The following is a 12274-nucleotide window of genomic DNA, read 5'->3' as shown; positions in this document are numbered from 1 at the left end:
TTTTGGTGGATGATGAAAAAGTAGGGACATACTATAACATACTCTAACCTCTAGGCCAGAGTAGCTGCCTTGGTTTTAGTGTGGGGGTTATTTCATGAGTAATCTATCTGGTGGAGGAAGGTGGCTCCTGATTAAAATGGCAAATACAAGGGCTGGGCACATGGCCGTGCAACCTCAGGTACTGTCCCCAGAGCTACCTTGGGTCCGCCCTTGAGCTGGCCGTGGGGTTGCCATTCCATTGTCAGCTCACTGGCTGCTCTGGCTCTAGCACCCACACTGTTGGGATGGGGTAAGCCAGGTTTGCAGGGTGTCCTCACCATCTCTGAGTTTGACTTGGAGTCTCCTGCTGCCTCCGCCTATACATCTGATTTGAATTAGACTGGAATGGAGAGACCGGAGGCGCCTTTAGTGCCTATGGGGAAGGTGCGGGCAGTCGGGAAAGTGGAAATTTGGTGATGTTTCCTCTGATTCCTCTGCCCCTAAGGCACAGTCGTTCCCTCCCAGGGGCGGGCGAGTGGTGGGAGGAAATCCGCATCTCGCCGGGGAGGGGGTGCGGGGGAGCCGTTAGAGCGCCGGTGCCAGAGGGTTCCGCGCAGGCAGCGAGGAAGGCCGGTGCGTTCGAGGCGGGGCTCCAGCAGTCGCGGTTGGCGGGCTCCCGATTGGCTGTCGCGGCTGACGAGCTCTCCTGATTGGCTGCTGCGGGGAGGGGCGTGGCGGAGGGCTCCCGCCTTTTCTGGGCTCCCGCCCCTCAGGCTGTCGCAAACCCAGCCGCAGCACCAGCTCCAGCCCGCCGCTGGGAGCGTCTGGGAGGCGCCTGGGGCGGAGGGCGGGGGGCAGTGTCCTTAACTGACCTCACGGGCGCTACCCACTTCCCTCCTCTCCAGCGGTGCCCTCCCTGCCCCAGTCCGCCCAGGCCTGCCCCCGGCTCGGCCGAGTGTTCTGGGCTCGTGCCGGTGGCCCCGCAGTCTGGTCCCTCCACCTCCCACTTCTCGTTCCTCGCCCACCGGCACCGGCCCCCACTTGGAGGTTCCAGCCTAGGGGGCTCCGATGGCCTCACCTTTTCCCCGACTCAGCCTCAGCCGAGGAGCACCGCGGACCCAGGGGCTGGGGCCTGACGGGAGGGCACTGCTTTGCAGAGCGGTCCCCAGAGAAAGGGTCCCCGGACCCCCGTGAGGGGGCGGGCGGCCCCCCCGGAGGCAGCGCGGCTGGGGGGAGAAGGCCAAGGCCGGTGCAGGGCCACCTTGGATTCCCGAACCCAAATATCCCTGCCTGACTATGAGCCGGTGCCTGTGGCTTCCCTGGGGCGCTCAGAGGGTGATGGGCGTGTGGTCCGGAAACCAGGCACCCCAGTTCCGCAGCAGCGCAGTTTGGGGGACACTGAAGGAACCCCTCTGGTGGGATGAAGGAGACGGAAGAGCGTGACAGGGAGCCGCGATGCCTCTGCCGACGCCCAGGGGGCAGCACTGGCCAGGGGATGGGGCTCTCGGCGAGGCTTCTCCCGGGCCCTCCTGGAGCAGAAGCACCGAGGACTCTGCTTCCTTCAGCGGGAAAGCCCTCAGCCCGGCGGCTAGCTGGCCCGTGTGATCCACAGGCTGGAACCGTAGCTTCTGGCGGGCATCACTGCCCCTCCACTTTCTCCCCACTTTTCCTTTTTCTCATGACAGACGCCCTGGCCGCGGGCCCACAAGGACCCGGACAGCACTCCCGGGCAGGGCTAAGCTCAGAGCGGCGTGTCTGCACCAGCGTCCCTGTTCCTGCCCAGTGTCAGAGGAACTGACAGGAACTACCCACACTTTCTGGGGTCTCGGTCCCTTGTCCAAGACTGTGCCCTGGATTTTTAACTGGGTTCTGGGGAACATTTCCTCGGTGTTCAGCTGCGCCGTTTCTGCCAAATATGAGGGTGCCCGCCTCGGCAGCAATCCCATAGCTACTGAATGTGCATGTGCTCCAAGCACAGAGCAAAGGAGGGACTCCTGGCCTGTCCACACGGACCCGCCGCCCTCCCCCCCCAGGGGCGGCTCTTCTGGTTTCAGGAAAGCAGGCGGTAGGAGAAGCAGGCAAATTGACTGGGTTGCAGCACAGATTGGAGGAAAGAAGGAGAAAGCAAGACCAAGACAAAGCTTTGAGGGGAAGCGTAGAGATCAGCTCTCCACCTGGGAATAATGGATGCAGCCATTCACGTTGCATTTTATTTATTTATTTATTTAATATATTTTATTGATTTTATACAGAGAGGAAGGGAGAGAGATAGTTAGAAACATCAATGAGAGAGTCATCGATCAGCTGCCTCTTGCACACCCCCTACTGGGGATATGCCCGCAACCAAGGTACATGCCCTTGACCGGAATCGAACCTGGGACCCTTCAGTCCCCAAGCCGACGCTCTATCCATTGAGCCAAACCGGTCCCGGCTCACGTTGCATTTTAGAGTTTACAAAGTGTTCTTAGATACAGTGTTCATCAAACCAAGACTGGTTGATCCCCTTCTCCGTGTTCTGTGGCCTCTGTCTCGGGAGCAGATACTGCATCTGGCCGATTCACACACTGGCCCTGCTGGAGCTGTTCTCCGTTTCCGATGTCGTAGTGAGCCCGACACCACAGCCACTCAGAGGCTTGGGCCTGTGCCACATTCACCCTTTCTGCCACCACTCCGGACGGAAGGAAAGATGAACGGGCAAGCTTTGGAAAAGGACAGAAGGCGGGACACTTGCAAGATGTAGACAGCAGAGACGAAGGGTCAGAGGCTCATAGGCAGGAAGCAACCTTGTCCACCCGGCTCCCCCGGCCCCGAAGGATCGGCATGTGGCTGGGGAAAGGCCCATTTACGTCCAGTAACCTCAAACCGGAGTTCAGCTTTTCCTCCCGTGATAATAGAGGCAACAAAGCACAGTGGTATGAGCAGTACCTATGACTCACCAAGAGCAATCCCAGCCTTTGTGTCACCTTTCACCTTTCACCTGCAGAAAAGAGGCTCCTGATTGCTTTGTAGTTATGGTTATGGTTACGGTTATGGTTATGGTTACGGTTATGGTTATGGTTATGGTTATGGTTAGCACCACCACTAGATCTTGCCATCACACGTTGGTTTTTTATTTTGATAACTACACTAATTGTTTTCTTTGTAATCCTGAATATTTTATTTTATAGTTAAAAACATATCCTGAGACTTCACCAGACTGCCAAAGGGTAAGAGCCCCTAGATCTCTGATGAAATGGTAGTTCCTGTTTGTTTGTTTTTAATCCTCACCCAAGGATATTTTTTTCCATTGATCTTAGAGAGAGATCAATGGAAGGGGGGGAGGAAAGGGAGAGAGAAAAATATTGATTCAAGAGGCACATTGGTTGCCTCCTGAAGAATGTGACCTGATTAAGAATTGAACCTGCAATCCTGTGATCCACTGGTGGATGCTCTAACCCATTGGTCGGCAAACTCATTAGTCCACAGAGCCAAATGTCAACAGGACCACGATTGAAATTTCTTGACTTGATGAAACCGGTTTGGCTCAGTGGATAGAGTGTCGGCCTGCGGACTGGAAGTTCCCGGGTTCAATTCCGGTCAAGGTCATGTACCTTGGTTGCATGCACGTCCCCAGTAGGGGGTGTGCAGGAGGCAGCTGATTGATGATTCTCTCTCATTGTGTTTCAAACTCTATCCCTCTCTCTTTCTCTCTGTAAAAAATCAATAAAATATATTAAAAAAAAAAAAAGAAATTTCTTCTGAGAGCCAAATTTTTTAAACTTAAACTTCTTCTAACACCACTTCTTCAAAATAGACTCGCCCAGGCTGTGGTATTTTGTGGAAGAGCCACCCTCAAGGGGCCAAAGAGCCACATGTAGCTCGAGAGCCACAGTTTGCTGACCACGGCTCTAACCAGTTAGCAAATCAGCCAGGGCAGTAGTTTCCTGTTTAGCATTTAAAAAAAAATATATTTTATTGATTTTGTACAGAGAGGAAGGGAGAGAGATAGTTAGAAACATCGATGAGAGAGAGTCATTGATCAGCTGCCTCTTGCACACCCCCTACTGGGGATATGCCCGCAACCAAGGTACATGCCTTTGACCAGAATTGAACCCGGGACTTTTCGGTCCCCAAGCCGATGCTCTATCCATTGAGCCAAACTGGTTTCGGCGTGTTTAGCATTTTTTTTACAACCATAGGAGTTGGGAAGGTTTCTTGATGTTTGAACTAAATGCCTGCTTATGTAATTTCTGCCTGTATTTTCTTGCCTCCATTATTACTCAATTATTCATTCTTTCATCATATACAGTATTTAGGAAACACCTTTCTTGTACAACACATGCCACCAGGTTCAAAGCCATCCTCTGTTGCCATGGCTCCCCTGGGGCTCCCAGCTGGGAGAGGAGTGGGGCTGTGCCCTCAGGGCCCCGCCTGCTGCAGCTTGAGGGGGGCGCGGAGGGGGCCCTGTGACAGGCAGTAAGAGGGGGTGTTGTCTGTAGGGAATCTTATGTTAATACTAAACCGGCTTTTTATTGTTACCATGTACCAGCAATTCTACAATAATGTTAAGCACAGTATTCCTCCCCCCACCCCGCCCAGCACACGGGAATTTAGCCACGTCCAGTTCACACATGACGCCCACGAAGCCTAGAGACTTCTCTTCCCCTCCTCAGCTCCCCACGCCACCGCTCCCTGCTCCGGGGTGAGAGGCCCTCCCCCTGAGCCGGGGCCCACCCGCTGGAGTGACAAGGTAACAGCACATCCTGGTGCTCTCTCACTCAGGGCTGCCTTTTTTCCCTTAGCGGGATTTCTTCCCCGAACACTTCTTTTTCTCTTTTATTGGTGTCATCTCTTTTTCACTTCTCCTATTCTCTTTGTATGAGTTTCATGAGCTGACTTTTTTCTACTGTCTCCAGATGACTCTCAAATCACTGGGTTTTAGCCCTGTTTTCTTCTCTGCATAAGGATTTCATTATATAAATTTCCTTCTGAATACTGGTTAGTTATATCTAACAAGTGCTTATATGTTTTATCTCTATCATTATTCAGTTCAACGGATTTTCTAATTTCTACTATATTTTCCTTTATCCAAGGAATATTTAGAAATATATTACTTGATATCTAAACAGTTAAATGCTTTCTTATCATTTTATTATTGATTTATGCCTTTCCAAGGACATAGATTGAATGACTTAATCCTTTGATGATGTTTTGAAGCTTGCTCTGAAAGATGGCATGGGTAAATAAAGTTTGATATAAAAATACGTGGCTTCTTTTGCTGTTGGAGAAAGTACTCTACCTTTGCTGGAGGCCATGCTGTTACCTGTGTTCCTCAGGTGTCTGTGACCTTAGTGGTCTTTCTGTGTGTGTGTGTGTGTGTGTGTGTGTGTTTCTATTGGTTGTTGAAACAGGCATGTAAAAATCTTCCACTATGAGTATGGATTGTTAAATTATTTTTATTTAATCTTGTCGAGTTGTTTTGTGTGTGTGTGTGTGTGTGTGTATGTTTTTATTGATTTCAGAGAGGAAGGGAGAGAGAGAGAAGCATCAATGATGAGAGATAATCATTGATTGGCTGCCTCCTGCATGCCCCCTACTGGGGATCGAGCCTGCAACCCAGGCATGTGCCCTTGACTGGAATTGAACCTGGGACCCTTCAGTCTGCAAACCGACACTCTATCCACTGGGCCAAACCAGCTGGGGCTGTTTTGAATATTTTAACATATGTTTCTCGCTATATATTACCTTGGTTTGGGGAAGGGAAGGAATCATGATGGAACTGCGCTATCCTATTGTCTCCCAAATGGAACTGGGATCAGGGCTCAGTGTACCTTTAGTTCATGATGTGGATCAGCGCCAGGGGAGGTCAGCACCAGGGGGGAGGCTCTGGTGGGAGAAGCCCAGGACACAGCTATGCAGATGACAAAGCGCTCAGGGTCCAGGGCTCCACCCGCTTTGCTGCGGATCCTCAGTATAGACCGCACGTGGGAGAGCAGCTTCTTGATGGGAACACGGATAGGCCAGGCCTAGAGCTAGAAGTCAGGAGGTGCAGTCCTCAGTCGCACAGGGAAGCCTGAAAGACAGTGACCTCCCATTTATATCCCAGGGTCCGTGTGGGGCTTCCCTGTGAGGACAGGGCAAGGCTTGCTCCTGGACCTCCATTGGCCTCATTCCTAGTCCTGCAAAGCCCCACCACAGCATCTGCAGGCATGGTCGCCAGCTCATCCTCACGCCCTGGGCGTTGGCTTTGCTTTTGACAGCTCGTGATTCCAGTTCCTCATCTCCAATTCCTCACCTCCAGCTGCAGGGCACCTCCTTCTTCAAGAAAACTCTGGATTTCCGGGTCTCTCCACGATTAAGTTAACCGCCTGAAGTTTCCTCTGGCCCCGCTTCTCTATCCTCTACTTCCTGAAGACCTCCAATGGTTTTATCTGCAGTGTTCCTGTCTCCGTTTTTACTCCTGAGTGTGGTCCGCAGCCACCAGGCCTAACCAGGGCCTGCAGAGAGCTGGCAGCTGGCTGAGCTGCAAGACTGAGGTGTGTGTGTGTGTGCTGGGGGGGGGGGGGGGGGTCCCAGGGCGTGGAGATACGGCTGCTCATTTCCAGCCGCTGTCAGAAGCTGGATGGGTCTGAGTCAGCCCATCCCACACAGCTTCCCTTTTGATGGACTCGAGATGAACTGATTTGAGACTTCAGTTATATCTGCGAAATCCCCTCCTAGCAGCACCCACACTAACACTGGATTGGCTAACTGGGAGAGGACATGTAGTGACCAGCTAGGGCAGTGACACCGAGGGTCCCCCATCGCCACCTGCAGGAAGTGAGGCTGCTGCACGCCCTGCCCAGGCCCACACTCCAGTTCTCTGCCCAGTTAGTGCCAACAAGCCCAGCCCGTGAGGAGCCACTGTGCCTGGGGAGAGTGGTCTGAGGGAGGGCTGGGAAGACTGGTTTCAGCGGAGGATTTGAATACAGAACCGCTTCCTCTGCATTCCTGAGGACAGAGCCCAGGGGCTGCCTGGTGCCTTGAACGTGGAGGCTCCCCTCCCCTGCCCCCCCGCTGGCTCAGCACCTGTGGCTCCCTGCAGCACCCGCAGGGCAGGGCCTGGTTTTGCTGGTGACCACTCACTCACGTGAGTTCCGGTGGACAGCTCTCCTCTAGGGCCTCCGGTCCAACTGATTTTGGTGCAGACTTCTTGTAGTCTTTGCACTTCTCCTCCTCCTCCCCTTCCTCCCGCTCCCCCTCCTCCTCCTCCTTCCCTCCCCCTCCTCCTCCTCCTCCCCTTTTCCCTCCCCCTTCTCCTGCTCCACTCCCTCCTCCTCCTGCTCCGCCCCTCCTCCCCCTCCTCCTCCTCCTCCCCTTTTCCCTCCCCCTCCCCCTTCTCCTCCCCCTCTCCCTCCTCCTCCTCCCCCTCCTTCCCCTCGCCCTCTCCCCCTTTTCCCCCCTCTCCCTCCTCCTCCTCCTCCTCCTCCTCCTCCTCCTCCTCCTCCTCCTCCTCCCCCTCCTCCTCCTGTAGGAAAGGTGGCAGTTTATTGAGAACAAGCACAGATTCCCACCAGGGGCCGGGAAGACTCTCACAGCACAGACTCCAGCGTGGGGAGGGGGAGGTCCCTGCACTCCTTTTGTGAGGCATGTAGTTCTCCTTCCGTTCAAACTGTGCCGGCCTTGACATGTAGCTTCTAATGTCATTTTAGTCTGAAAACGTTAGTGCATATATATAAGTAAATAAATAATAAAAACATTAGTGCAATAAAAATAAAGAAAAAGAATAAATAAATAATAAATAAAAATGTTAGGGCAAGATCCACAGACGCCCTCTTCAAATAACATCAAAGCCCGTCTCCTTTAAGATCTCTTTGTAAAGCTTGCCTTCAGTCTCCTGAGGCTCTCTCACGGCAATGCAGCATTCGAATAAATTCACCCCCTGGAATGTCTGGCGGCAAATCAGAAGTATAGCATTTGTTTTCCTGTCTTTTCCAGCGGGAAACCATCTCGATGCGCCTTTGTTTTGCCTCCCCTCTTCTCGGGGACGAGGGTTTGGATTGTTCTCTGCACCCCAGTGTTGGCGCCGTGTAGAGCTATTACTGTCTCTCTTCTACAGAGGAGAACCGGAGGCCACAGCCTTGCCAAGGCTACGGACGGCTGGCAGGGGCAGGGCTTGGATTTGAACCCAGGCAGGACTGCTCTGGGGGCCACGCGGTTAACCACCATTTTCACAGCTTCCAGGGGATGACGGGAGAAGTGCCTGCGGCGCTCAGCGCAGTCCCTGCTCCGCGTCTCCAGCCCGGTGGGCCCGGCTCCTGGAGGTCACCCGCCCTCCGCTGGCCCCTCCCTACAGGACCCCACGCCACATCTCCTCACATCCTGCAGTCTCCCTGCAGCCTCCCTCCACTTCCCGCCTCAGCTGAAATTTAAGTCTCCCTTGAGGGTGCAACCTCCTCTGCCGGCTTCTGACGGGAGCTGTTTATTTTCTTACAGGTGAGGGTGCTTCCCCGGCTCCAGTGCTGCCTCCAGACCGCCCTCCTCCGACCCCACTGTCTGCTCTAAAATAACCCCTGCCCCAGGGCAGCCCTGGGCTCCACCGCCCTTCCTCCCCTTTGGTGCCGTCTGCCACCTGCCCCCTCTGCCTCCCTCAGCACAGGGCACTGCAGACTGTCTGCCTTCCATCGCACTGTCCGGGGAGGACCCACCCCCACTGACCTCTCAACAGCACCCCCTGGACCTTCCCACTCCAAACCAGCCCGTTCTCTCCCTCGGCTCGTCATCTGAGGCGCTCTACGGGGACCTCACCCACGCAGCTGCCTAGGCCCCTCTCCTCTCCTCTGTCCGTCCGTCCACTCCTCTCACAAACGTTTCAGTCTCCTGTGGCTTCCAGACCCAAGCTGTCTCCCCTTGTCCAGCCCAGCAGCCCCTCCTTATTCCTTCATCGCAACCACTCTCCTGACAACAAGCAAGCTCTGGCCTCTGCGTCGTCCTCCGTGCACCTGTCTGCCTGAACCTCAGCCCTGGGCCCGGTCTGCTTTCCCAGGGTTTCACTCTGAGAGCCGGGGAGCGTTGGAGGAAGTCGCACAGCCAGGACCACTCCTCATTCAGGGCCACAGCCCGCTGTGCTTAGTGACCCAGCCACACCATGTGGTCACTGGCCACTTCCACGCCCTGCCCCGGGACCTGTGGGTCCCCACTGTCTCTCCTCACACTCCTGTAGTCTCCGCCTTACGTCTCAGAGAAAGCGGAAGCCACCAGAGGCTAACTCCCTCACCTCCTGTTATCAAATCCTGTGCCCCAGTGCTGCCTGCGGTTAGGGCAGAGCGATTGCTGTCCTCTCGGTGTGCCTCATGGCTGCCTGGAGGGCGGGTAAAGCATACTGTGAGCCCTGGCCGGTTTGGCTCAGGGGATAGTGTCTGCCTGCAGACTGAAGGGTTCCAGGTTCCATTCAGGTCAAGGGCACATGCATGGGCTGCAGGCTTGATCCCTTAGGCAGGGGTCCTCAAACTTTTTAAAGTGGGGGCCAGATCACGGTCCCTCAGAGAGCTGGAGGGCCGGACTATATGAACTACTAATTCCTACTGTAACACCTTGGCTGCGCTCACTGCCCAAAAAACCTGGCGGGCAGGATCAGACTCCCCTGGGGGCTGCATGTGGCCCGCGGGCCGTAGTTTGAAGACCCCTGCGAGGGAGTGCAGGAGACAGCCGATCAATGATTCTCTCATCATTGATGTTTCTATCTCTCCCTTTCCCTTCCTCTCTGACATCAATAAACAAACAAAAACACCCATGCTTGCGACTCAGTAGGCTGAGGTGGGGAGAGGTGAGGATTTTCATTTGTGACTAGTTTCCAGGTGATACTTCATGCTGCTGGCCTGGGGTCCCACTTGGAGAACCCCTGGAATAGAACAGCTGCCTCCTCCTGCCCAAGGCTAGTCTCTCTAGCTGTGTTCTGCACCCCCTTTCCTTAATTACTCATTTTCCCTCCTGAATCTGTAACTGCTTCCTCTCAAAACAAACCAAGCCCCGCCGAAACCGGTTTGGCTCAGTGGTAGAGCGTTGGTCTGCGGACTGAAAGGTCCCAGGTTCGATTCCGGTCAAGGGCATGTACATTGGTTGCGGGCACATCCCCGGTAGGGGGTGTGCAAGAGGCAGCTGGTTGATGTTTCTCTCTCAACTCTCATCGATGTTTCTAGCTCTCTATCCCTCTCTCCTCCTATCTGTAAAAAAAATCAATAAAATATATAAAAAACAAAAAACAAAAAAAACCCAAAAACTAAAACAAAACAAAAACCAAGCCCCAAACCTCCCTTCCTCTGCCTCATTTCTCCCTCTGACTGCTGCCTGTGTCTGTCAGGCGCCTCATCCAGCCTCTCTTTCACATACACGTACACATACACATACACATACACATACACATACACATACACATACACATACACATACACATACACGAGCCTGGCTTGGAGTCCTTTGAAAAGACATATAACACATTTGGGAATCAACAGGGGAGAACCTGAGTATGTTCTGCAGGTGGGTAATATTTGGGACTAGTTCTTTTCCTGCGGGCATGTAGGAGGAAGCCTGACTTTTAGGAGATGTATGTTGAAGTGTTAAAATGTGAAGCAGCACGATTTCCAAATTCCCACCTAGTTCAAGAACTCCAGCCCTGGCCCGCGCGGCTCCGTTGGCTTGGCACCCTCCCATGCCCTGGTCGCTGGTTAGATTCCTGTCAGGGAACCCCCCACCCCCAGTTGCTGGCTCAGTCCTCAGTTGGGGATGTGCAGGAAATAGATCAATGTTTCTCTCTCCTCCCTTCCTCTCTGTCTAAAATCAATTAAAAATATTTTTTTTAAAAAGAGCTTTGCATAAATATGTAAATATTTGTATCCTATATAATAAAAGCCTAGTATGCTAGGTAAGTGCCCAGTCATCCAGTCAGTCGTTCAACCAATCAAAGCATAAAATGCTAATGATATGCTAAGGCCGCTCAATCACTCACTATGACGTGCACTGACCACCAGGGGGCAGATGCTCTGACCAGTTAGCTTGCTGCTGGAGTACGATCAGGACTGAGCGAGATGGGCTAGACACACCTTGGAACCCTCCCTTGGTCCCTCCCCGGCCTCAATTGTGCACCAGCGGGGTCCCTTGGCCTGGCATGCACCCTCTCACAATCCTGGACCCCTAGGGAGATGTCATAGAGCTGATTTCAACCAGATCCCACAGGCCAGATCAAGGTACCCCACTGGTGCACGAATTTGTGCACCGGGCCTCTAGTGTATATATAAATAATCATTGTTAAATCTAAGCAAAGTGGTGGATATACAAATGATAATCGTACCATAGTTTCAACTTTTTTGTACTTTTGAAACTTTTTTATAATAAAAAGTTGGGAAGACTGGATGCAGGGAGATGGAGAAGTGAGCTCAGAGCCAGGGGAGCTGTCCTAAGAGGCCCGGGAGAGGAGCTGGGAGCTGCTTTGGCCTGAGGGCCGCTGGGATCCAACGCTGCTGGAAGCGTACACTTCCTGCCCGCGAGGGGCCTTGGCCAGTGAGACCGCGTGGAAGAGACGTGTCATTTTGGAACAGAATCTCTGTGAACCATTGTGTGTTTCCTCCACCCGCCATGCTCCCCTGGCACACAGCCAGTGTGCTCGCCCCCTCCGCATCCGGACAGGAAAGCAGCGGCCAGAGGCTGCCCCGCTCCAGCCAGTGCCCCGGGCATTGCTGGGTGGCTGGGGCGCAGGCACAGGCCAAGCACCGAGTGGAAGGGCAGAGGGAACTCTCCGTGTAGAATGTCCAAGATAGAATCCTGACAACAGAAGACCTTTTTTTTTGGGGGGGGGGCTGGGGGGGAGAGCTAAATCAATGGGAAAAGAAAAAGAGTTGGGGGAAATTCTCTATTCCACTCACTCCTCGCCTCCTTCAGGCTGGTGTCCGCCTCTCCTATGCATGTGTGTGTGTGTGTGATCTTTCTCAGGCTACTTTCTGAGACTTAACTTGCTGCAGGCAACTTAATTCTCCCCTCCTCTGCACCTTTGTCTTGGCTGCTCTCATCGCCACTGCGACTCCCAAAGGCCTGTTTCTGGCCGGGTTTCCCTCTGGACCTGCACTGCCAGGCAGTGCCGCCTGCATCGCTCCGTTCACCGTTCACAGGGGCTCAGTGCTTCAGTCTAACTGTATCAAGCAAGCATTGACCATTCTCAAACCTGAATTCATCTGTTCTCCCAAACAGGCTCCTTTCCATTGCGCTTGGCTTCCGTCAAGTCCCCAGCCACCCAGCGGCCCAAGCCTGGACGGGACCCAGGCCCGCCCTTGCTCTCCCGCAGGGC

At 53.8% G+C, this 12274-nt stretch overlaps 1 long non-coding RNA gene across 1 annotated transcript; it reads right to left on the bottom strand.

The window, feature by feature from the left end:
- Positions 1 to 2220: 2220 nt before the first annotated feature.
- Positions 2221 to 3181, bottom strand: LOC311626231. The gene is made up of 2 exons (XR_014795656.1): positions 3023 to 3181; positions 2221 to 2980 (listed from the first exon to the last, which is right to left on the bottom strand). It is a non-coding gene; the product is annotated as an uncharacterized lncRNA (long non-coding RNA).
- Between the last annotated feature and the right edge of the window lie 9093 nt (positions 3182 to 12274).

This window comes from Pipistrellus hanaki (genome assembly GCF_964339955.1).
Source record: "Pipistrellus hanaki genome assembly, chromosome: 7".
NCBI lineage: Eukaryota > Metazoa > Chordata > Mammalia > Chiroptera > Vespertilionidae > Pipistrellus > Pipistrellus hanaki.
Note: the sequence above shows the minus strand (reverse complement) of the source record. Positions and strands in the feature narration are given on the sequence as shown.